The sequence below is a fragment of the Sapajus apella genome, unplaced genomic scaffold, assembly GCF_009761245.1.
Source record: "Sapajus apella isolate SASKATOON/1434 unplaced genomic scaffold, GSC_monkey_1.0 scaffold15, whole genome shotgun sequence".
NCBI classification, from domain to species: domain Eukaryota; kingdom Metazoa; phylum Chordata; class Mammalia; order Primates; family Cebidae; genus Sapajus; species Sapajus apella.
Genome location: NW_022436955.1, coordinates 21,830,390 through 21,857,919, shown reverse-complemented (window position 1 = coordinate 21,857,919; position 27,530 = coordinate 21,830,390). Strand labels below are relative to the sequence as shown.

Sequence of the window (27,530 nt, the reverse complement as noted above, 5' to 3'; positions counted from 1 at the left end):
ACAGTCCTTCATTTGCAGCATCAAGTAGGCCTTCAGGCTGAATGTAAATGCAAACATGCCACTGGTATTATTTTTAAATACTTAACTGCATTTAAACCAGAAGATGATTTCCAAGAATATCCATCAGCAAACATCAGCAATCTTTAATAATGGCACACGCAACTGCAGAAAGTAAATTTTGCCTCATGAAAAGCCAAAGATGCCTGATCGCTTACAATTAAGCCATATACCACAAATACTCATGTGCACAGAGTTTAAGGAAAACATGAAGCAAAGCAAGAATATGTCAAATGGCAGATACCACATGACCTTGATAGTTGAGGAAGGAAGAAAACGGATAGAAGGAAGAGGAAAAGCTATTTCTCCTGATGAAAGATGAAATCACACTCCAGTTGGAGGCCACTTGGAAATATCCAGTTAGTTATGCAAGAAAAAGGCATTTATTAAAAATGCTGGCAATCCCATGTCCCTTAAAACATGAATTTCCCGGAGCCTGGTGAAAAGGGCATTACACAACTCTTTCAATGTGAACTTACGACGGTCTCTTAACCTTTCGGGGTTCGGCTTCTTAATCTCTAAATTAATAGCCGTGGCCCAGATAATGTCTAAGGTTACAGGAAACTGTGGCCACCTGAGAAAGCTAAAGGAAGATTCATTTAATCTTCCCACGCAGGGCCCTTGCGGATCAGGTCTTCCAAAGTCATCTGCTGGCTTCCATTTAGATACTGTAATCCATTCGTTCACTAATATAATCCCTCTAGGTTGTAATTAATAGGCCCAGCTAGCCTGGGACAATTTCAAGTAGCCGTGTAAGCGAAGTAAATTAAATGCTGAGGTGACATACAGAGAATGAACGTTGTTGGAAATGCAAGAATTTTTTCCCTCCTAAGGCAAAGAAGGATATACTAATCATCCCACACACCCCGTCCCCTTTCCCAACTCCTACAAGCTAATCCCATCCCCAGCACACATAGATAAAACGTGGTGCCACGTGTCGGCGGCCACTAGTACTTGTATGCATTTCTAGGTGTACTTCTGTGGATGTATACACATATAGACACATATACTTTTAAATGTCAAATTGTCTTTCCTAATATTAATGCTAAAAATTTAATTTATATTCTTTTTACTTCTCTGTGCTATAAAATTATAATTTAAAATGACCATCTATGCTATAAATCTGAGATAAGAAAATAAATGAATGTTTAAGAGAAACAATGGTATACCAATGGCCCAGGTCCTGGTGGCTCGTATCTATAATCCCCACACTTTGTGAGGCTGAGGCAGGAGAATGTCTTGAGCACAAGAGTTCAAGACCAGCCTGCGCAACATAGAGAGACCTTCTCTCTACAAAAAATCAAAAACATTAGCCAAGCGTGGGGGCACATGCCTGTAGTCCCAGCTACTTGGGAGGCTGAGGCGGGAGGATCGCTTGAGCCCAGGATGTGAAGGCTGCAGTGAGCTGTGATCATGCCACTGCACTCTAGCCTGGAAAACAGAGTGAGACCCTGTCTCAAAAAAAGCTATACCAATCAAACAATTAATTAACTGGCAGAGAATAGAAGAGGGCAGAATACATAATAAAACAGTCTGTAAGGCAAGTTCGGCAAAACTACGGAATGCATCCTCGTGTCTGAGAGATTTCTCATCTAGAAACAAGGGGATATAAACTCCAGCATGAGAAGTTAAGCAAGTTACTAAGCCCAGTGAAAACTGCTAAGTTCATGTTCTCTTCTTTTTTTTTCTTTCAGAGGGAGTCTTGCTCTGTCGCTCAGGCTGGAGTGCAGTGGCGCAATCATGGCTCACTGCAACCTCTGCCTCCTGGCTTCAAACGATTCTCCTGCCTCAGCCCCCTGAGTAGCTGAGATTACAGGCGCCAGACACCACGCCTGGCTAATTTTTTTTACTTTTAGTAGAGATGGGGTTTTAACATGTTGGCCAGGCTGGTCTCAAACTTCTGACCTCAGGTGATCCACTGGCCTCAGCCTCCCAAAGTGCTGGGATTACAGGCGTGAGCTACTACCACACCCAGCCAGTTCATGTTATTTCCATGTGTGTCCTCTGTGGCACCCACAAATGTTGTAAATGCAGAGTCTTAAAAAAAGGGCTACTAAGACTTCCCCAAAGAAAGCTTAGCATTTGGGGGAGCAAAAAATTGCTGAACGAAAACATATTAAGAGTTTTTCTATTTCCACCTACCAACGCTGTGAGATTCAACCTTCGTATGCTCAGGATACACATGCAAGTCACGAAGCTTGGTGCAGCTCTCTGTGCAAAGACCTGTACTTAATCACTACTTTGAAAGAACCAAGAAAACAAGTAGCAAATCTGAATGGAATGAAAAGGCTTTTTGCTGTTTTAAAGTTGTGCACTGGCATATTTGCAGGGGAGCTTTTGCTATCTCTGGATAATCTTGTTCCAGAAGAACTGTTATCTGAGATCCGAGGAAGGTTCCTGAAAGGTCTACTGAGAAAACAACAGAAACAAAACCCAAAAGGGTGAAGACACAGACACCATCAGAGGGACGTTACCATTCAGTCTGAATATTGCCAACTCCCTTAAATGCACAGCAGATTCAAATCGTAGGGTGGGCACAAACTGTGTGACACTTCAGCATCAAATAAGCCATCCTGCCAGTAGCACTGTTTAAGGCAGTGTTAGCAAAAAATGCTGCCAGCCCACAAAGGGATGTGGATCTTCCCTCTTCAAACAATGCAAGTAACTCTTTATAAGGTCGATCAGTCAATGCCATGTGCTCTAATTTGATAGTTCCGTCATCAGATGCATTGCAAATTTTATTACATATTTTAAATCATGTTAACATGGTTTGTTAATGCTGGTATTCACTAAAAGGCCACAGCTCTTTAAATATTGAATGGGTATGATAATTTGTACACATATTATGAAAGCGACACATGTGGATATTCTATCTACTCTTCTTAGCATCTGTCTTACATCCTTAGTTAAGTGTCATCAATGAAAACATGTATCAGGATGTTTCAGAGATGCTGCAGACTCATAGTTTTTTTCAATTATTTATAAAAATGAACTACATACCCATCAGAAGAAAAAAAATCCTTCAAATTATGTTAAAATATTGTTTTATATTAGCTCTATCAGATATTCCTGGGACAGGAATTTAAAGCTACTACTTAAGAGGACAAACGAAAAAACGATAAAAATATTTTGTCAAGTGCTAAATAAAACTTAAACGTCAAGTATTTCCTATTGCTTATTTATGCACACATGCATATATGCACATCTCAACAAATTCATCCACAAATTTATATATCCCGTATGGATTCCTGCCCATTTATCTCCCATATTCAGCTCACACATCAGATGTTTGTTTCTAGAACTCGTTATACAAAAATATACCTGCACACGCATGTTTATAGCAGAGCAACTTGCAACTACAAAAACATGGAACCAGCCCAGATGCCCATCAATCAATAAGAGGATAAAGGAACCGTGTGTGTGTGTGTGTGTGTGTGTGTGTGTGTGTGTGTGTGTGTATACATACGTATATATACAACATGGAATATATATATATATTCTCCATGTATATATATAAAAATACATATACATGGAATATATATATATTCCATGGTGCGTGTGTGTGTGTACACATATATAGACACATATATATGTATACACACAGACATATAAATATATATACATATATATTTATACACACATGTTTTATATATATATATAAACTCTTTATATATATAAACTATTTATATATATATAAACATGGTGTGTGTGTGTATAAAACATGGTGTGTGTACATTTATATATATGTAAAACATAATATATACACATAAATATATCTATATATAAAATTAACACAATAACGGCATTCACAGCAACCTGAATAGAACCGGAGACCATCACTCTATGGGAACTAACTCAGGAATGGAAAACCAAACATCGTATGTTCTCACTCCTAAGTGGGAGCTAAGCTCTGAGGATGCAAAGACGTAAGAATGATACCACGGACTTTGGGGACTTGAGGAAAGGGTGTGAAGGGGGTGTGGGATAAAAGACTCCAAATTCAGTACAGCGTACAGGGCTTGGGTGATGGGTGCACCAAAATCTCAGAAATCATCACTGAAGAACTTCCTCATGTAACCAAACATCACCTGTTCCCTCAAAAACCTATTGAAATAAAAAAATTAAAATTGATTTTAAAAGTCTGTTTCTACTTCTACCTGTGCAACATTCAGCCTGTTCTTTCTCTTGCCTCCTAGCCCACAAAACTATTCACAGACACTCATGACATTTCTAAACTGCCAACTCTTCCAGCGTGTTTTGGTGTCTATGTTAAAAATGTCTCCCTCTTCTCGGCTCACTGTCTTGCTGCTATAAAAACAACAATCTGAAGCCCAGATACAACCTACAGCCAACAGAGGCTGTGGGTGGCAGGGATATACAGCTTGGGCACTTTGGTCAACTGGAAGGAGCTTGAATCCCGCTCCACGGCCTTTAGCTGCATAGCCTTGTCCACATAAGGTATTCCCTCTAAACTCCTTTGGTAGTAACAGAGAAAGCTGCCGTCAAAGAATCAGCATGAGAAACAGACAAGGTACATCACATAGGTCCTGGTCTATAGCAACTGCCGGTCTGAGCATGTGCCAACTCCCTGAAGCGCACAGTAGATCAAAATAATGTTAAAATAAATGCTAGTTAAAATAATGTAAACATAAATGTCAGCTTTTAAAATCTCAGCATCACTGTCACTTTTGTCATCATCAACTTTAACGTAAGGTCCTTGGTGGCTTTTTTTTAACCTTCACCTCCTTGAGGGACGGATCACTACAAATTCATGTTCATAACTTGAGCCTTTGCTATAATACTGAATTTGTCTACATTTAAATTTTGAAATTTTATCTTTTTTGCATTCATTTTGATTTTTTTTTTTTTTTTTTTGAGATGGAGTCTCCCCCTGTCACCCAGGCTGGAGTGCGGTGGCGCAATCTCGGCTGACTGCAGCCGCTTCCTCTCCGGCTCAAGCAATTCTCATGCCTCAGCACCCCTAGCAGCTGCGACTACAAGTGTGCACCCTCACACCCAGAGAATTTTTGTGTTTTTTGTAGAGAAAAACACAAAAACATTTTGGCCAGGCTGGTCTCAAACTGCTGACCTCAGGTGATCTGCCCACCACTGCCTCCCAAAGTGCTGGGATTACAGGCATAAGCGACCACACCCTGCCTTGATTTTTTTTTAAATATTGCATTAAAATATCATTTATCTTCATTACTGAGGTTTGTAACACCCCCTTAATTTTGTCCATTGTTTTAGTCCCATCCCGGCCACCGCTACAAAGGGTACCTACAATTCTCTCTTGTTTGTGTCTATATGTTTGCCTTCGACATATCTTTCAAGTCTCAGTAAAGACGTCATGTGTGTTCTACAACTCTGTCTGAGTACTCTTGTATCTACCATCAAGGCAGAAGAGCAACACAACCCCAGCACGACGCATCTCACCTCTCTTTCACATTCCTTCTCCATCCATCTAACGCAGGCACCCAGACAGCCAGGAGAACACCTGGCTCGTTTTTGCATTTGCTACACCTTAAGTTAGCACCTGACATGTGGGGCACTCAATGAACGTTTATCAGAGGGAGCCGATCAAACAGGATCATGGCAGTGACTGTCAAAGGTCAGGCTGTGATCTAGTCGGGTGGTGAAACAAACAATGGGTGTTGAAACGCGGTCATCACGGGCACTTGAAATCACACACACACACAGCCAGCTAGGTACCATGGCTTACGCCTCTAATCCCAGCACTATGGGATGCTGAGGCAGGTAGACCACCAGAGGTCAGGTGTTCGAGACCAGCCTGGCCAACAGGGTGAAACCCTGTCTCTACTAAAAATATCAAAATCAACCAGGCATGGTTGTGGGTGTCTGTGGGTGCCGGTAATCCCAGCTACTCCGGAGGCTGAGACAGGAGAATCACTTGAACCTGGGAGGTGGAGGTTGCGGTGAGCTGAGGTGGAGACATTGTAGTCTAGGCCTGGGCAGTAAGAGCAAAATTGCGTCTCAAAAAAAACCCAAAAAACCAAAAACCACAATCAAGAGAAAAAAAACAGCAGAAGACACTCCCCATGGGTAAAAGTATCATTTTGTGAAACTTTTATTTCAGATAAAAACACACACATGCATATAATACACACACACACACACACACACACACACACACACACACACACACCCACCCCTAAGTATAAATGCACTGGGTTGCAACATAAAAAACTTAAGTAGTGGTCCAGAAAAGTGTGGAGGCTGTTTTAGAGCAACATACAACATCTTGATCTGTCTGTCAGAGTTTGCCCTGCCACAGCCTAGAGAAAGCAAGGTGTCCAAAGTCATCCACAGCAGTTGAGAGTTTGGGGAACAATTTGATTAGTAGCATGCTCAAAGACCAACCCAGGAAAAACAAGAAACGCTAGAATACTGGAGGAGACTTGCTGGGGAATTTCTTGGGTACTAGATAATAAATAAATATTGACCTTTCACTAAAGTAATGACATAAATTTCTCACTGAAATCACACCATCACAAGAAATCACACCATCACAAAATTCACACCATCACAAAAACTCGATGACACCAAAAACTAGATGCGGTGAAATCCAGATTTGCCCAATCTAAAGGTTAGACTTGGTGGAAATAATCGATGAAAAAGGAAACTCACAACGCAAAAAGCTATAAAATTTGGCAAGTATAGAAAACAGATACGTGAAATCATCACTATAAAATATGTATATTATATATAATGGTTTTGGCAAAAAGGATTTCAATAAAAGAAAAGTGTAGCTATCTTTGCGCTGTTTAAAAACTGAATCAAACTATTTAATTGACTTAATGGAATTCACCCTGTATTATACTTCCATGAAAAAAATTGATCAGTGTTGATACAGCACTGATTAAAATGTTTTATTCATAAACAGAGTTAAAAAAAAATCTTCAGGAGAAAATAGCAGGGCTGAAGTGTCTGGTTTTCTCTCTCCCTATTCTAGATAGATGTTCTAACTACACATGCCTGTCTACAAGGAATAATGTAAACAAACCCAAGTACTGAGTCCTTACTGTCTACAAGTGTCCATTTGCATTGCTATCGCTAGCTCCTTTTGTCTTCGTAAACCATATTCCATGAACTAAGTAAGAAATACACATATATTTTTTGAGACGTAGTATTGCTCATTCGCCCAGGCTGGAGTGCTGTGGCATAATCTTGGCTCACCGCAACTGCTGCCTCTCAGGTTCAAGCGATTCTCCTGCCTCAGCCTCCTGAGCAGCTGGGACTACAGGCACCCGCCACCACGCCCAGCTAACTCCTGTATTTTTAGTAGAGACAGTGTCTCACCATACTAGCCAGTCTGTTCTCAAACTCCTGACCTTAGGTAACCCTCCCACCTCGGTCTCCCAAAGTGATGGGATTACAGGCATGAGCCACCATGCAGGGCTGATAAATAAATTTTTCATAAAGACACATTTAAGATATAAACAGCTCTAGCCAGGCCAAGATAGTGAAACCTCGTCTCAACAAAAATACAAAAATTAGCCAGGAATGATGGCGGGTACCTGTAATCCCAGCTACTCCGGAGGTTGAGACAAGAAGATCACTTGGGACTGGAAGGTCGAGGCTCATGAGGCTGCAGTGAGCCGTAATCTTGCCACTGTACTCCAGCCTGGGTGAAAGAGCAAGACTCCTTCTCCAACAAAATAAAAAGATATAAATAGCTCACTAGAAAATAATAGCATCCATAGGGGAAAGGGAATAGTAGAGAAACAGAAAAAGGCCAAAAGAAATAAATACGTATTTATTAGGGCCAGGCACGGTGGCTCATGCCTGTAACTGCAGCACTTTGGGAGGCCACCTTGGGCAGGCAACTTGAGGTCAGTGGTTCAAAACCAGCCTGGCCAACATGGTAAAACCCCATCTCTACTAAAACCACAAAAATTAGGTAGTCGTGGTAATGCACACCAGTAGTCCCTGCTACTCAGGAGGCTGAGGCAGGAGAATGGCTTGAACCTGGGAGGTGGAGGCAGAACTGAGCAGAGATCATGCCACTGCACTCCAGCCTAGGCCACAGTGAGACTCTGCCTCCCCAAAAAAAAAAAAAAAAAAAAAAAGGAAAGGAAAGAAAAAGAAAGGAAGAGAAAGGAAGGAAGGAAGAAATATTTATTAGTTCCTTGAACTGTGATTACATGTATAATACACACACACACACACACACACACACACACACACACATACATATCTAATTAAACGATCTGCCATCTGGGCTGCTGGCAGATTGCATGACAGCAATCAATAACTAGTATGTGAATCATATGACAGTAAAACACTGAAAAAAATTTTCTAAAACTCTGAAGGCGGGTTGATTTTCAAATATCCATTTGTTCAAAGGGTATTGCATAATCTCTTTTGTTGAGCATGGACAATCCAGAAATATGTCCAAAGTGCAGCTCAAGATAAAGTTACTTTTGGCATAGAATTAAGAGATTCTGTGGGATATGCCTGTACTTCAACATAAATCATTTTATTAATTCAAATTTGACCTGCTTCCAAAAAAGGGATCTAAGATGACTTAAACAAAGAACAAGGTGAATATAATGTATCGGAGTTGCTAAAAACTGAAGGGAGTTGATATGCTAACCATTGCATTCATATGGCCTGAAAAAGCCTCCAACAATAGTTATAATTTCAACATCAAATGGAAGGAATAATGGTGGTTCCTCAAGGATCTTCCTTGGAAGTTAAAGGGTGTTTCTCACCTTCTGTGGCATAACTCTGTATGTGTGGGGGTCAGATCATCAATAACATCCGTGACAACAGCTCTCTGTATGCCACCGCGAATCAGTAAGACGTCAGTAAAATTCATATTAACTGGTAGCACACGAAGAAGACTAGCATTTCTTGAGTATCAACTACACATCAAAGGATTGCGCTGCGTTTTACACACTCCCCACCAACGACCCAAATATATGGGAACCACTTTCCCCATTTTACAGTGAAAAAGAAAATCCAAAGCCCAAATAGGTCATGTGGCTGGTCAACAGGTCGCTAAAAAGAAGGGCTTAGATTCTCTCCAGGCCGATTTCTTCCACTTCAAAATCCCGAGCAGGGCCCTTCTGCTACCTCACATTGCATCCTTCTTCAACCCAGCTGAGCTAAACATCCTCTTCCCCGTTCCCTCCCACCTCACCATGTTGTAGTGAACTGTGGAAAATCAACGAGTTTGACACACGAAAGACCCTTGCAACAGAGCCTGACCAAAGCGAGTCCTACAAAACATGAGTTGTTTTTATTACTGATTGCCTTTATCTTCCAGCTCTGCAGACTAGATAGTCATTCAGCGAAAATTCACAGTGACTCACCTACTGTGTTATAAAATACAATTCAAATCTTCACATTACAGACTAACATGGCAACATATCCATGGTCAGGAGGACTTGGTAAAGGTGGGTTCAACTTCTAATTAAAAAAAAAAAAAAGTTGGCTTTGGATAAAATCGGCCTCCGCTCTGGGTTCAAATAAGAACCCAACAGAGCCTCTAGCAGGCAATGAGAGAAAGTGACATTGGAAGATGCAATAAACAAGCTTACGAATAAGGGGAAAGCAAATTGAAGTCCAAGAAAGACTTTTCCAGGTTAGGGATAAAGGAATCCAATATATTCTTCTACTTTTCATACATAAGAAATATACCAGCTCCTTCCCAGTGCTTGGAATAGAAAGGACAGACAGCTGAAGAAAACTGTATTGTTTTCATTATTGCGTAAATTTCAGAATCTAATTCTTTTTAAATATGTCATAATTTTTGCTTTTAAACATCTTCTTAGTATCTTTTTTAGAGGAAATCTGCTCTGGGTTCATGTTTAGACTTCAGTCATGATAATTTCACTACTTGGTCTTTGATGATTACAGAGAATTCACAGAGACAAATGATACACACGGCACACACAAAAGCCACCAAGAGATGTTCTATTCTAACACAAAAAAACATACTTATCATGTTCACCTGCCTAGAAATATTAAAATATCAAAAAACGTTTAAGTTCCCAAATTTTACAGGTTTTCTTTTTGCTTTTAAAGAGTGAGAATACTAAGAAAACATTATGCAGGTCTCAGTAGTTGATATACCGTATTTTTTTTGGATCTAGCAAATATACTTTTTATAGCTTTTCTCTGAAAGAAGGAACTTTCTAGCTCAGGTTACTTGGACACTGTGACTGTTTATTCTTCCTTTTTTTGAGCAGTCAGAAGAGATTTCTCCCTCAGTACTTCAAATAAATAAGGTATCCAGCTGAACAAACACCATACATTCTCGTGGATTACTTTGGCTTCTTAAAGAATATTTCACTTTCTTTTTTCAAAATGTAAATGATGAAAGCGGCCCCATCATATGAAACTTAAGGATGCAATGTTTAAAGAGGTTCAAATTCTATGCAAGGTGGCATGTGAAGAAACAGAAAGTCCTGCTCAGTAAAAGAGCTTGATATTTCATTGGGCAAATTTGATATTCTATTGCTAAATTAGATATTTTATTATACATTTTAACATGGTTGGCTTCATAACACGAAAACCAAACTTGAGCATGCGAAATCAATCTCCACCATATTTTCTAAAAGCACCAAAGTAAAAGGTGGTTACTTTTCTTTTTTAACTTCCTGCTTAAAAAAAAAAAAAATCTTAACAAAAACAACAACATATCCTATGATTGCATCTAGTCTAGATATTCTACACAGGCTTTGAAATGACTGACCAGCATTATCTAGTTTTTACGGCTTAAAAAAAGTTCAGGATTTCTGGCTAGTTTTTGAAACGGAAATCCAAATTCTGCAGTACCCATATCTTTAGAAAGACGATTTGGGCCATTGACTAACACCGGCCCCTCCTATTAAAGCAGCAGGAAAACAAATACTTGACTTCAGGAAACATCCACATGTTTGTTTATTCTTTTCATAAGCTTTCTTATTAAAGGACTAAATCTTACCTCCCATCGTGAAGCAGAAATGCATAAATATATATGTGTATTTTAAATGGGTACATTTGGTGCCTCTCTCAGCCCAGAAGGAGGGAAGATAAGAAGGATGACAGAAGGTAACCAGGAGAAGCGCAAAGAAAAGACAAAGTTACCCATAATAAAAGCCATGGCTTCAGGCAGGCCAGGAAAAGTCATCAAGTCCTGTGAGTAAATCTACCAGCACGTAGCGGGGCCCCCAAAAGGCAAGAAAATCCCAAACAAAACTCAAGTTGTGGACTGTGGTCGCTGGCCCTGATGACCCCTATCTCTCCGTATTCATACCACTGTGAAGTCCCTTCCCCTCAAACACGGATCAGACTCAGCGATTTCCTTCTAACAGAAAGAATATGGCAAAAGCCATGAGATGTCACTTCGGTGATTATGTAACAAAAAAACTGTGACTTACTTTTTACCAGTGGATTCTATTTCTTTCTTGGCTTCCATGCTTTGATAAAGCCAGCAGTCATGATGGAGATCCCTATGTGGCAAGGAACCAGACACCAGGAAGCAAAGGAAGGAATCCACTGGGCCGTGAGGACTCAGTCCTGCCAGCAACCACCTGGGCTTGGAAGTGGCTCTTTCCCCTTGAGTCTTGAGCTTTTTACGTGGTACAATGCCTAGTTGACATAGCTCAATTTCTACCCTGCCCTAACTCTGCTCATCTTTAAGAAACAGGACACCTGTGATAAAAAGTTCCCTCTGTAATCAGACCAGCTGAGATTGGTTAAAGCCAAGATAGCTGACCAAAGGACTTCGAAAGGCCTCAGCCTTCATTATAATCTCATTTCCATGCTAAATGGCACTCCTACCAGTGCCATCATAGTTGACAATCACCGTGACAATGATAAGAAGCCATAAAAGGATGAAAAGGAAGGCAGCACTCTCGTTCCTGGAGGTTCACCACCCATTTCTAGAAAAGACATGATTATTCCTCCCCTTGGATTTAACATCAAGAAGCTTCATTAAAAAAAAACCAGCCTGGTGCTTCATGTCTGTAATCCCAGCACTTTGGGAGGCCAAGGCAGGTGGATCACCTGAGGTCTGGAGTTCCAGACCAGCCTGACCAACATGGAGAAACCCCATCTCTACTGAAAATTCAAAATTAGCCCAGCATGGTGGCGCCTGCCTGTAATCCCAGCTACTCGGGAGGCCGAGGCAGAAGAATCCCTTTAACCCGGGAGGCAGAGTTTGCAGTGAGCTGAGATCGGGCCATTGCATTCCAGCCTGGGCAACAAGAGCGAAGCTCCATCTCAAAACAACAATGACAACAACAAACCTCTGTATTTTAACCTCCTCACCCCTCACTAGTGGAGAAGCTGATTTACAAGTCATTCCACTGCTTGTCAACTCCATGGCCAATGAATAAAGCCCGTACTGCTTGACACCCACTTCCAGTTTTGTGTTGGCTTCATGAAACCCAAGAGGGAAAGATCCCATCTTTTGGGGTACCAGCTTTGTTGGTAAGAAGACAACTTCCGCCCCGTGGACACCTTGACTGCAGCCTGTGACATCCTAAAGCAGATGGCCCAGCTAAGCCATGCCTGGTTCCTAATCTACAGAGACTGGAAAATCATATGCATTGTATTAACCTGCTAAATATCAAGGTAACTAGTTACACAGTGATAAATAACTAATACGTAGTTTTATTACTTTCTGCCTTTCTGTTTCACTCATCCTGAGGACTTTCACCCCCTCATTATGAATTACTGTGGTCCTTTGGTCAGCTTCAGAACAATTAGCTATATTTCAATGCATGGTTTAGAGGCAAGTAATGAGCAGGGCCATCATCCCAGAACATCTATTAATAATAGATTTTAGGCCAGAAGCAGTGGCTCGTGGCTTCAATCCCAGCATATTGAGAGGCCGAGGCAGGTGCATCACTTGAGGTCAGGAGTTCAAGGCCAGCCTGGCCAGTATAGTGAAACCCTGTCTCCACTAAAAATACAAGTTAGCCAGGCGTAGTGGTGTGTGCCTGTAATACCAGCTATTTGGGAGGCTGAGGCCGGAGGATCACTTACACCCAGAAGGTGGACATTGAAGAAAGTCGAGACTGAACCACTGCATTCCAGCCTGGGTGACAGGGGGAGACTCGGATTCAAATAACAATGAATAAAAATAATAGTTTCTGCTGCTTTCCTTGGCTGCTAGTAGTTTAGAACAAAGTTTCCCTTCCTCCATAACCCTCTATCGACTCTCCAGTAGCAGTTATGCAGGTTTGTGAAACGCAATCCTGCCTGGCTTCTTCTTTCTTTCTTAAGTAAATGTCCATTTTTGCATTTCCTTCCACCTCCCATTAATTTCTAACTTGTTATCATGACTTTTCGGAACAGCGGAGCGTAAGGGGAAGCATGCATGTAAGCAGGTGAATAATTACGTGCAGGTGAATAATTACAGATACACTTGCACCACTGATAAATAGGGATTCAATTCCACCCACACCACTTACTAGCTAAGTGATCTAAGACAGTTCACTCAGCACCTCTAAACTTCAGTTTCCTTGTCTGTAAAAGGAGGACAATTTTCTTGAACTTCTATATGATGAAGTTCTACATGATGATGAAATAAATTGATGTACACAGATTTACTAATTTACAGCAAATGCTTAAGAAAAAAGTTCTTATGACAGTATTAAAATATTGCCATTTTTATTGGCATCAGAGTAAATGTACAGAGTTATAGATCTAGTTTCCTCTGTCATTCTAGAAAATCCATCTGCCCAGGGTCCTTTCCAAGGCTACACAGCAAACCTGAACTGAAGCCACATTTTCGTTAAGATCAAATACTCTGGCTGTTTGGTTCGAAAAACAGAAAATAACTCAAACATTTCTAAAAACCTTACCTTTGCAAGGAACTGGACTGGACGTGACTGGACACTGTACAGAGAAGTGTAAATAAGACATCGTGCCATCATGACCTTCCATAACACACCTAAAATAAGTATACACTTGGCAGTGGCTCACACCCATCATCCTAGCACTTTGGGAGGCCAACGTGGGTGGACCACTTGAGGTCAGCCTGGTCAACATGGCAAAACTCTGTCTCTACTAAGAATACAAACATTAGTCAGGTATAGTGGCACATGCCTGCAATCCCAGCTACACAGGAGGCTGAGGCAGGAGAAGGACTTGAACTCAGGAGGGAGAAGTCACAGTGAGTCGCAACCATACCACTGCACTCTAGTCTGGGTGACGAAGCGAGACTCCATCTCAAAAATAAATAAAATAAAGTTGGCCTGGCGCTGTGGCTCACACCTGTAATCCAAACAGTTTGGAGGGCGGAGGCCGGCGGAGCACCTGAGGTCAGGAGTTCGAGACCAGCCTGGCCAACATGGAGAAATCCCGTTTCTACTAAAAATACAAAATTAGGCAGCATGGTGGCACACACCTGTAATCCCAGTTACTAGGGAGACTGAGGCAGAAGAATCGCTTGAACCCGGGAGGCTTAGGTTGCAGTGAGCCGAGACTGCACCACTGCACTCCAGCCTGGGGGACAACAGCGAAACTCGGTCTCAAAAAAATAAAAGAAGTATACACTTGGTACTGTGGTCAGTGTTCACCAAATAGTAGGAAAAACATATCATAATAAGTAACTTTTATAAGGCAATAATGAATAATTATAACATTAACTTTAATATCAATAGCAGTAATAAAATCATCACAATAATAGTAACACTAGCTGGCATTCACTGAGTTCCTGTGATGTGACAGAAATGCTTCCAAGTCCCTTCCAGGCCTTCCTGTCTTCAGTACTTGCAAGAACTACCTGAGGCAGCCGGCATCTGGTGTCACAGCAAAGGCGGGCAAGGACCCAAGACATCAGGATGTTGACCAAGGCCATGGAGAAGGCGAGCAGCAGAATTCAGCATCTGAACCAAAGCCCTCCTCAGCCAAAAGCCCATACTCTTTCCACGCTTCCTCTCCAAGTCTCAGAAAGAGCTTCGCAGGTTACAAAGTACTCTCTGGAACACGGTCTCAAGTATGACAGATCTATTTTATGACCATTGTACATTAAACTGATAGTCTACTAACTAGTTTTATAGAAGATCCCTCCTGGTACCTTTTCACCACACTAAAGGAAGAAAAAGAGATCAAGGCCGTGAGCATTTCTATTTTGCACTCAGCCTTTCCAGAGCTAAAAGAGGCAAAAGAAGCCCAGTTATCAGTCCACACACAAACAGCTACGCATTTGACTATTTTGGCCAAGTTACACAGCCCATTTTCCGAAGCAGAGGAAAGGCTAGTCTCATCAAAAACGTAAGTAAAGCTGTTGCTTTTCTTTTTCTTTTTTTTTTTTCCCCCCCAGACAGAGTCTTGCTCCTTCACCCAGGCTGGAGTGCAGTGGCACAATCTCTGCTCACTGCAACCTTCACCTCCCGGGTTCAAGCAATTCTCCTGCCTCAGCCTCTTGAGTAGCTGGGACTACAGGCGCGATCCACCATGCCCAGCTAATTTTTTTGTATTTTAAGTAGAGGCAGGGTTTGGCCATGTTGGCTAGGCTGGTTTCAAACTCCCGGCCTCAAGTAATCTGGCCCACCTCAGCCTATGAAGCTGCTGTTTTATTTGTTTTGTTCACTAACCAAAGTCAGTATTCTTTCTTTCTCTGAAGATAAATCAGTGACAACAATTACTCAAATTAAAGCTCCTTCCCGGCCTGAAGTCTGAGTGGTTTCTCCCTTCATGTCCATGCTTATCATCTGTATTCCCAACACATGGCCCCCATGAGGACAGGGACCTTGTTTAGCATTCTGTTCCTAGCAGAGCACCTGGCACAAGTTAGACGCTCAATAATAGTCATTGAATGAATGAACCAATGAATGCACATCAAAAAGATCTTGTGCCAAGCTTTCTGTGGCCCACACATGAACTGATTCAGGAGAGGGCCCTTCTTCTGCAACATTTGCCCCCTTTACTCACAAACGCCCAAAATCCTTTCTGGAAGTACATGGGGTGTCATATTTACAAAAGGGGCACAGCCTGAAAGAATGGCTTTTGAGGAAGAAGAATCTCTACGCTAGGTCAGCCTATACCCTGATGTGAACCCATATCATTTCAATTCCCTTCATCCCACTACGTGGTATGTCTTTCTAAGTTCTGCATTTCACAGATAGGCTCGCCGGGCTCACTGCGTGATTAACTGAGATGCAGCCAGTCTTACTGTAGGTTTGGAACCTGGGATCTGAAACACACACATAGAAGAATTACGGAGCTTACATGGGACCCACAGGGTTTGCTAACCAGTCATTCCCAAGTACAACCCCATCACTTCCAACAAAGGGAAAAACAGTAACAGCAGCGCTTAAATGAGCTCTCCCTGAAGTCAAATATATTCCATTGAGAGGACTGCTCCTCCTCCCCTGTGTCCTTCCAACAATTTTCCACATTAAAATATCCATTCTCTTTTAAAACGATGGTGGTAGGTTCGGTTTTCATCCAAAATTGATGAAACACAAGGTCTGTGGGCCCGTGTTAGTCTCTGTTTCTTCTTTCCTTTCAAATTAAACTGTTCTATTAACCCACAGGATGACTACTCTTGGTTAAGGGATTCATTTAACAGATAAGGAAACTGAGAACCAGAGAGGATAAGTAATTTGCTCAGAGACCCACAAGTGTTTAACGAGAGCACGCCCTGCAATGACATTACACGAGTAAGTAATGACGTTAGACGAGTTAAGATATAAACAAGTAACTCCACGACCATGGAGCACGGCATGGAGCTGGGAACATGTTCTCAGCTGATTTGCCAAGTATTACTTTATCATGGTGTCATAAGAAGACAGAGAGGGGTTCGCTTCCCAACGATTCTGAGCACCAGGTCTGAGCCCTCTTTGTTTTTGCTAGGAAAACATCACCTTACACCTCACAGGGAAAAATCAACATGTCCAGTGAGTTATACAAAAATCAATGTTCACAGAAGAAACATTCCAGAAATGTCGTCATGGGGCAATACAAACTCCTGGCATCGGTTTAATCACGCGGGCCTCCAGTATCTAAACTGTGCTGCAGCCAAACATCACTGGAAAGCAGCATGAAATTGGAGAAAAGGAAACTGAAAGAGGGGAGGATCAAAGGAGGCACCGCAAACTTAAAAGGAAAAAGAAAGGCAAAGTAATATAAGAGTCAGAAAGAGTTATAAAGAAGCAGCACATTACCAAAATGCCAGCGGGAACACAGAAGAAAAGGAAACGAGGAAGAAAAAACTAGGGGCACTGCAAATCTTGGTTAAATGTTCATTAAATAATTTGTCACACATATTAAGGCCAGATCGTCACTTTTTCCCCCTCTCGGGTGCTCATTCAGGAACAAAGGCCGGGGTCGACATAAAGCACTATAAAGCAAGGCAGAAAAAACACAGTGATGAGGCGCCACAGCCTCACCAGTGCAGATAGAGTTTCCTTCTCTTTCACAAGAGAGGGGCCGATCTTTCCTCCAAGCTAAGGTGTGCTGTTGGTGCCGCTGAAACAGGCCACCAGTGGGGCTTGGAATCCGCTCCGCGGAACCCTAATGAATTCTGATGACCATTCTGTAATCCGCCTCAGCGGTTCCTGAGGCTTGGACATACGGGGTTTTTTGGGTTTTGTTTTTTTGTTTCTTTGTTTTTTGTTGTTATCGTTGTTTTTTGAGATGGGGTCTCACTCTGTCACCCAGGATGGAGCCCAGTGGCGTGATGTCAGTTCACTGCCACCTCTGCCTCCCAGGTTCAAGTGATTTTCCCGCCTCACCCTCCCAAGCAGCTTGGACTACAGGCATGAGCCACGATGCCTGGCTAATTTTTAAATTTTTTTAGCAGAGACAGGGTTTCGTAATGTTGACCAGGCTGGTCTCGAACTCCCGATTTCAGGTCATCCACCCACCTCGGCCTCCCAAAGTGTTGGGATTAAAGGTGTGAGCCACCGTGCCCAGACCCTATGAGCTTTTTATGTTCAATGTTAACAGAGAGAACTAGACCATCTATGACAGACACAGTGCCATCATTAGAAGAATAGGTATCTATAAACAATGGAAAGACAAGCAACCAATTTCTTGTGAAGTAAGCCAGGTACAGAAAGAAAAATACTCTATGATCTCACTTTCTGTGTGGCATCTAAAGCAGCTGAACTCACAGAAGCGGAGAGTAGATGGCAGTTCCCAGTAGGAGATGGTCTTGGGGAAGTGGGAGGGGTGAAGAATGCGAGACAGCAGTCAAAGGATTCAGAATTTCGGTTAGACACAATGAATAGGTTCTAGAGACCTATTGTACAGCATGGTGAATATAGTTAATAATAATAGTAACGTATTATATACTTGAAAACTGCTGAGACTAGACTTTCAATGTTCTTGCCACACACAAAAAAATGATAGCTATGTAGAGTGATGGATATGTTAATTAGCTTGACTGTGGGAGTCATTTCACGATGCACATGTATATCAAAACAACACATTTCACACCATGAATATATGCATTTTTTTTTTTTCTGTAGAGACAGGGCCTCGCTTTGTCACCCAGGCTGGAGTGCAGGGACACCACCATAGCTCACTGTAGCCTTGAACTCCCAGGCTCACGTCATCCTCCCACCTCGGCCTCACCAAGTGCTGGGATTACAGGCATGAGCCACCACACCCGGCCATATATATGTGTGTGTATGGGTGTGTGTGCGCGCGTGCGTGTGTGTGTGTGTGTGTGTGTGTGTGTGTGTGTGTTTCCCACACGGTAAATATCTCAATAAAGCTGGGGAAAATGGTAATAATGACAGCAATAAGAATGGTTATTGAGTATCTAGCATGTTCTGAATGCTGAACATTCATAATCTTTCATTTCTACTGAATGCCAATAACAATACCAGTTAACATTTCTTAAGCTTCTAGCACATTCTAGAGGCTATAAGTTCAGAATGTCTTTAATTCTCAAGACAAGCCCATGAGGTAGCTATGCATGAATCTTAAGCAGGTATTGAAACTTGCCCAGGAGTTAGAAGGGGAGGGAGCTAGGGGTGGATCCGAGAGCCATGTAGCTCTCCAGCTTACCCTGTTGTGCCTACGCCTCATCTCTCTCTCCTTACATTCAATCCCTCTGTACAATCCCACACTGCTGGGTACATCCCTCACACGGCACTTGACCATGAGCCTGTGGGGCACACTGGGTGCTTGCTGTGTGACTCTGGGCAGGTCACCTTGCCTTATCTTTTCGTTTTTACACATTCTAAACAGTAATCCCTTGCCTTGCCTACCTCAGAGGGACAAATGGTAAGAAATACATTAAGGACTGTCATTTATCCAGCACCTGGTCATCTGTCATGTATTCGTCTACAAACATTTACTGAGAATTTACTCTGGACCACGAATATAGTAGTGTGCAGGGAAAAATACCACTGTCAAGAGAAGGAGAGAGAGACATTTAATAAGAAACTACAAGCCAGGCACGGTAGCTCATACGTGTAATCCCAGCACTGTGGGAGGGCAAGGAGGGTGGATCACGAGGTCAAGAGATCGAGACCAGCCTGACCAACATGGTGAAACCCCATCTCTACTTAAAAATACAAAAATTTAACTGGGCATGGTGGCGCAGACCTGTAGTCCCAGCTACTCAGGAGGCTGAGGCAGGAGAATTACTTGAACCCAGGGGGCAGAGGTGGCAGTGAGCAGAGATCGTGCCACTGCATTTCAGCCTGGCACCTGGCGACACAGCAAGACTCTGTCTTTAAAAATAAATAAAGAAAAAAAAAAACTACAGGCCAGGAACAGTGGCTCATGCCTGTAATCCCAGCACTTTGAGAGGCTGAGGCCAAGATGGGCAGATCACCTGAGGTCAGGAGTTTGAGACCAGCCTGGTCAACATGGTGAAAGCCCATCTCTACTAAAAATACAAAAGTTAGCCAGGTGTGGTGGCAGGCACCTGTAATCCCAGCTACTCAGGAGGCTGAGGCAGGAGAATCGCTTGAACCCAGGAGGTAGAGGTTGCAATGAGCCGAGATCATACCACTACACTCCAGTCTGGGTGACAGAGAGAGACTTCATCACACACACACACACACAAAAAAAACCCTACAGAAATTTTATTTTTAAACTGCAGTTATGTTAAACATTAGGAATAAGAAATTCCGGGGACCCTTCCCTGACTCATTCAGCACACATTTATGGAGTGCTCTTAGGGATCAGACAGTATTCTAGGCAATGGCTGGTCTGAAAGAACATATTGGAGAGCTTGATCTAGTCTGAGAGATCAAATCTGCTTCCTTAAGGTGTGCTGTCTGGACTGAGTTTTGCAGGATGGGTGCAAATTAAAAGTACAGGAGGAGTATTCTAGGCTGAAGAACAACATGTTTCAAAACCCTTAGGAAGAAAGAGCATGGAGCCAGAAGCAGCTGGAGGTGTAGCGGGTCAAGTGGATGGGGACCAGATAAGACCAGATGCCTTTCATTTGAATTCTCACTTCCTCTTACAACCACCCTATAAAACAGATGGCATTTCCATTTGATACATGAGAAAACTATTAAAATATGTGCCACTTATTCAACACCATCACCCTAGCTTTTTTCCATGCCATCAGAGTTTGCCTCCCACCCTAGAGGCTCAAAACACCAGTTACGCACTTTTCTAGCTTCCCTTTTAACTAGGATATAAATAGCTGACTCAGCCCCAACCAGTGGGATCTGACAGAAAGTCAGCTCAGGAGCACAGCGCTGAAGCAGAACTCTCTCTTGATAAAGGAAAGAGGCATGCAATGAGGAGTCTCACCTCCCCCATCGGTGCCTTCGGACCTTATCAAGTAGGATACAATGGCTGGCACCACAGCAGCCATCTTGTAAGCATAAGGGAAAAGTGAAGATCATCACAACGGAGCCACCCATACAGCAGCCAAACACAGCCCTTGCTGCCTTGACTTCTCTAGATACATGGAGAGCAAAACCTCTACTGTTCCAACCACCTTTAAGTGGGTATTAATAACTTGTGGCCTAAGCAGTAAGCCGATGTAGAAAATTATCCTCAGAAAAACCAAATTATTTCAAAATTATAAAACTAAAAGGGAGTAGAGGCTGCGTTCTGAAGACAAGCCTCTCAATTCTAAATCCTTTTCCCTCTTCCAACTTACTATGTCCAATGGTCTCCGGAATAAGCAAGCACTGTAAACTTCAAAGCTCTGGACATAATTAAAGGAGGATTACCAAAATCAAGGCTGATGCTAATCCGAGGCAGGAAGAAGAATGTTTGAGGCTGCAGGAAGGTGGCGTGAGTGGGGGTAAGCCAGTCAGCTACCAGGTCCTCCTATTGAGGGGCGACTGCAGGAAAGCGCCAGTGTGGGCCAACAAAGGGGCCCTGAGAATCCAGTTTTCTTTCTTTTCTTTTCTTTTTTTTTGAGACAGAGTCTCAGGCTGGAGAGCAGCGGCACAATCTCGGCTCACTGCAACCTCCACTTCCTGGGCTCTAGCGATTCTCCTGTCTCAGCCTCCCAGGTAGCTGGGACTATAGGCTTGTGCCACCATGCCAGGATAGTTTTTGTATTTTTAGTAGAGATGGAGTTTCAGCACCTTGGTCAGGCTAGTCTTGAACCCCTAACCTCATGATCCGCCCACCTTGGCTTTCCAAAGTGCTGGGATTATAGGCAAGAGAGTCCAGTTTTCTAACCTATCTGGACCGCCAAGAGAAAGGCAATCAGAGAATGCAACCTTCACTCAGGAGTCTCAAAATATTCAGATTTGTTTAGAACACACTGAAATCTCCACTTTGAAAATCATATTTCCTCTTCCCAACAAAAAGAAGCCTGTTTTCTACACCCTTTGCCTTGCATGTGATACATCAGTATACCAGTAAACATTCAAGCAGAGGGCTTTGTCCTTGACGGTATCTATCGTGTAGTCAGCTGCAGATATTTAAACGGGGGAAGGGGGAGAAGTATTTTTCTAAAATACTAATTTAAAGAGCAAATCAACATCTATTATCTCCTTCATTATGTTTTAAATCGTACAACTATAAATCACCCTGCAGCAGGTTATTCAAGGGCAGAACTACCCTGTTTGGCTTTCACGAAGGTTAGAAGCATGACATCTTGTGCTTTTTCTAGTTGTAATTTATAACTTTGCAACAGGACCAGCGCTGCAGGCCCATCCATTAGCAGGGTAGCCGCACATCCGTTAAAACTCAGCACGATGACTGGCTTTACGCGGGCACAGGAAATGTAACCTGATCACTGCAGAAGTTCTACACACGCAAGCCATTTTTTAATGTAAAATAAATGGAAAATGCAGTTCCCTAAAACATCTGCTAAGCTCCTGCTACCCTAACACATGATATTCTGTCTACTGTTACCTGCCAATGCAAATATTTGGTTGCACAAAACGCTCCTAAGAGGCACGTGACAGCGCTCAGCTTCCAATTTACATACTGGTCCACAAAGTACTGGCTTGGACTCTGGCGACGGCGTGTTTACCAGGACTGAAACCTTATGTGGAAAAAAAAAGGTGGCAGGGGGTTGGTGCGGGGGGCGAGGGCATTAATTTCACTGAAGGTGCTGTCAAACGTTTTAAAAAGAAAACGTAACTGTACAACTAGATATAGATGGGAAGGGCACTACCGTGCATTGGACAAAGCAAATGCAGCTGAGATCAGCAAGTAAAGGCTTGCAAAGCTGGTGTATCATTTTCTTGAACACGCTGGGTGAGCTCTCTGTGCTTTTCAACTGCAAAATAAAGATCGTCATTCTAAGATTGCAGAACTTAGAATTCTTAATTCTAATAAAAATTATGAGAAATTAATGAAAATATATGCTGATACATAAACCATCATGGTATCTGGGATAAACTGCCAACCTGCATCTTATCTGGAAGCGTGGTAGGATTTTAAATTCATCACACATGGCTACAAATTCAAAAAGCCAAGACTAGCCTTGAAAATACCTCATGTGTACCAGATACGATGCCCGGTTTTCTGAATTAAAACACATAAAATAATATGTATATGTAAACACGTATATATACTAAAATACAGTACATACCTTTTTACCAACTCAGAAATTCTTACCAAACGATAGATATTAATGCATGTATGTGAAAAATATTTTAAAGTAATTTATCTGCATAAAATAATGCTATAAAGACAGGAAAATAAACACATAATGCACACATGATGTGACTTCATTAGTAGAAAGTGCTCAGCAAATGTTAGTTTCAGGTATTTTAGAAGCAGCTGTTGTGAAGAATCATGCATCTTTTTTTTGAATGACATTTAAAAATAACTCAATTTCCATGTTTATCATTTTTATTTTACCATAAATTGGAGGGAGGAGGGAACAAAGGCTTCTCCCCAGGACCCACCCAATACACTTGTCCAGTTCTCTGGATCTCAGGAGGAAAAAGGTGGCAGAGACATGGCATTACCAGTAGGGGCCGCTGTGCTGAGAATTGATTCCTATGAGTTTCTCATTAGTGATTATTATACTGCGGGCGGCCAAAATGGAAAAATTAATTAATTTCAGAGCGATAATGCATTTACAGCAACAATTAGAAATGTATAACTGTAAAAGGGCAACATTTAAAAGACAGATTACATTTAATAAAGTTGCACAAGAACATCCAATTGTAAAATTACTGATCTGCAACAATATTCCTTAAAGAGGCACTTAAAATAGCCTGACTCCATGAAGGGTGACCTAATTACTGTAACTAAAATCACCGTAGTCACAGCAAGTCACAGCAAATAAAAAAGGGCCGTTGATATTAGAATACTGCTGTTAAATACTTAAGGGAACGAGCTACAGTGGAGAAACGAAGGCAGGGCTTCTGAGCGCAAGGCTGGGTTGTATTTCTTGCTCCCTTGACCTCACGCAATGGAATGTGTATCCAGCAATACTCACGTCAGAAGGAAACATCCTTTCCAAGGTGAAAGGCAGAGAAAGCAGAGTACACTGGCCATCTGGTGATAGGGAGACTGCATTTTGGTTAGGCTTCTCAATTAGCATTTAGAAACCAAACCTTTACCTGGGGAAGAAATGGGATGCAACTACATAGTTTATGTCCCATAATATGTCTATTAAAATGGCAGAAGCACACCCTTTGTCGCAGAAACAGATGCTTTATCCCGATGGAAGCAATGCCAGGCCACATACACAGGACAGTCCAAGAGGGTGATTGTCCCAGTCAATCCAGTCTATATTACAAGGAAAATGACCAATCCCAGGTCTACCTTCATGGGGATCCGTCTCATAAAGCGGAATCTTAAATGTTTATGAAAGAACAGCGAATGCCTGTGAGTTTGACAAGTAAGCTCGGAATGCTCACGCCACCTCTGCATTAAGTGAGGTGCTACTTTCAATGGCAAAAACCACAGTAACTTTTGCACCAACCTCATCTATAGACCTCTGCTGGCTAAAAAGACTACCAAACGCTTAAATACATAAATATACTAGAGGGGATTTTGGTAAGAAGCTAAACTTAGCTACATATTTCACAGTCTTCATAATCTTCATGCTTCTCTAAACTTACGGGATATAAATTTGCCATTTTGTTGGTTTTTTTTTCTGAGACAGAGACTTGCTCCGTTGCCCAGGCTGGAGTGCAACGGTGTGATCTCACCTCACTGCAACCTCCACCTCCCGGGTTCAATCAATTCTTCTGCCTTGGCCTCCTGAGTAGCTGGGATTATAGGCGCTCAACATCACGCCTGGCTAATTTTTGTATTTTTAGCAGAGACAGGGTTTCACCCTCTTGGCCACGCTGGTCTTGAACTCCTTACCTCGTGATCCACCCGCCTCAGCCTTCCAAAGTGCTGGGATTCCAGGCATGAGCCATCACACCCAGCAAAAGCTGCTACTTTCTAATCACTTAAGGTCAAGAACAAGAAAAGTCCATGCCACTATGGCTTCCTCACAAATAAGACGCGCAGGTTGTAGATCACTGAGTCAGGCTCTCTCCAGCTGGACTCCCTTCCTATTTGGCCAGTAATCCTCTCCCGGAGAATTTGGGGCCAGGAGTAAAGCCCTTCCCTTCCCCTTCCAGACTCCCAATTTACAGATTCTTGTTCCATCGGCAGAGATTGCATTTTGGAGAATAATCACTGGGACCAAGGTACTGCTCACAGCAAGAAGAGTCACAGACGTCGTGGCAAGAAGCATGTGACACACACCTCCTATGGGACAGGCACTGTGCTCGGCACAGCGTTTGACGGTGCTCTCCAACATGGCAGCCACTGGGCACATGTGGTGTTTTTCAATTCCAATTAACTAAAATGAAATCAAATCAAAACTTCACTTCCTCAGTTCTATCAGCCACGTTTTTAGCACTCAATATCCCCACGTGGCCCATGGCTGCCATACTGGAGAGCCAGATGATCATCACTGCAGAAATTCTATACCATCATTATTGATGTGATATGCATTATTGTCAGTCCCTACACCAACCTGTATCACAATTGTCGTCATAAGGAGACAGGTTCAGAAAGCTGGTGACCTAAGTTATTTCAGTGGTCAAGGGTAAGAGCTGAGCCTCGCCATCAGCAACATTAGCAGGACAGCTGTGATGTCCACTATCCCAGGCCACTTTCTTCTCTTGCCACCACCAGGAAGCCAGGTCAAATCCCATTTCAAGTACAAGGGAAATGCTAATGTCCCCTGCCCTTTCTGTGAGTGCCCCTCCCCAGACACTTTCAACAAAACCTGGAATTTTTGTGATGTCACCACTTTTTTCCAAACACTCTCATGAGCTATCCACCCATTTTCCCACACCTTTCTCACCCAGGGCCGTCAAGCGCAGTGCTCATTTCTTCTCTTACCCAAGGATGCTCCCAGAGGACATTTGTTTCTCCCAAGCCTTGCCTTGCTATAGGCACTGAGGCCTGTTCATAAGTGGTCTGTGAGCTCTCCTGCCAGGGGGACAGGAGAGACTGCAGTAGGGTGCAGCAGAGGCTTCTGCTCATCGGTGGGGTAGACGAAGGAGTTAGGCATGGAGGCTGGGCAACTGGTATTACTGGGACATGCTCCGGGTATGGTGGTTGCTGAGTGGAAACCTTCATCTAATTCATGATAGAGACTAATTCACAGTAGAAACGAGGTTTCACCATGTTAGCCAGGATGGTCTCAATATCACACGGTCACGCTTCTGCTTCCATTTCTAACGCCACATTCTGGTTATCCACTTGGCCCAAGTCCTGAGGACACTTAAACCCAAAACAGCAGCACTCTGATATGATGCAGTCACCTACCCAACTTAGTTTACTGGTACTTTTGAGAAATACTCCAGTAAGGTCCAATTAGCCAACATTCAAGTCTGACTTGATGAAGTATATTATATTCAATATTAGATAATAGTCAACTTTTCTCCAATAAATAAAAATATTTACCCTGCCATTATTTTAGCAGAACCTGTCTTCCTTCTTTTTCCCTCCTGCCCTGGCCCAGAATCCCTAAGCAAGGGGATCAGGTGACGGACTAACAGTTTCCACTATTTTCTGACAAGTCCTCATCCATTAGAGTCTATGACAAAAGGCAGGGTGGTCATATCACCCTTCACTGAATTCCATACAGTCCCAGATCCATCTCCACATCTTTCCCATCATGTTCTCTGATGAGGGACCTTACGGAAGAAGGAGAAAACAAACTCTCTGACGCCATAGAAAGGAGTTCCTTAGAACCCATCCGTGATCAAATGCAAGTGAGATGACTCAAGACCCAAAGGTTACAAATCATGGTTGATGACTGGGCTTGTTAACATGGAAAGCAGGCACTGGGCCAGCGGAAAATCAGGAAGAATCCGCCTCTCTCCTCTCCTAAACTCCTCATTTAAACGGCACCGGAACCCAGTTCAGAACCATATTTCTTCTTTTACGGCAATGCATATGAAGGACAGAACAGCGTATGAGGCATAAACACAGGCAAAGAAACCTTGAAGAAGAGGCTGTGCTTATGCAATCATCGAGAGCAAAGTGATAGGGAAATTTCAAAACTCTGGGATCCACCTGCAGATAAGTTTCATTCATTTACTTCTTCCTAGAGATCAATCCCACCCTGCGGCATGGAGAACCTTTCTCCATAGATCCTTTCACTGCAACGGATCTTAAGTATTCAGCTCTTGGAATATGTCTGTTTACTTAGCATAAAAACCACTTGGATGATCAGAATAAAAGACGTACTTACTTATTTAGTCCTAAGCAGTTCAAACGACTTTTGATGTGGTTTTAAAAGTCATCCCCAAACATGAAGGTTAAGGATGGCAGGTGGGAATGAGTGTAAGAGAAAGCAGCAGGCAGTATCCAAGGTTGTCAGATCAGTTGGAGGCTAATAGTCAGGTCTGTGACACTTCTTTTTTTGTTGTTTTGCTTTGTTTTATTAATATCCAAGGTCCAACTCTGCAGGCCTGTGATATTTCTAAAAGCCAAATGTGTTTGGGAAAAGGATGATTAATGTAGAGTAGATTTTAAGTTTGGGTAACTGGAATACTGGTATCCAAAGATATTTTTGAAGTCCCTTGGTTTTGAAAAATAATCTACCAAATATATTGTAGACAGTGTGCTTTTTTCATTCAAATGACTTT

The 27,530-nt window shown here is 42.4% G+C and overlaps 1 protein-coding gene across 1 annotated transcript in view; it reads right to left on the bottom strand.

Annotated features, from left to right (window-relative positions):
* WWOX (WW domain containing oxidoreductase) overlaps positions 1 to 27,530 on the bottom strand; it is a 1,135,448-nt gene that overhangs the window by 760,056 nt on the left and 347,862 nt on the right. The window lies entirely within an intron of this gene.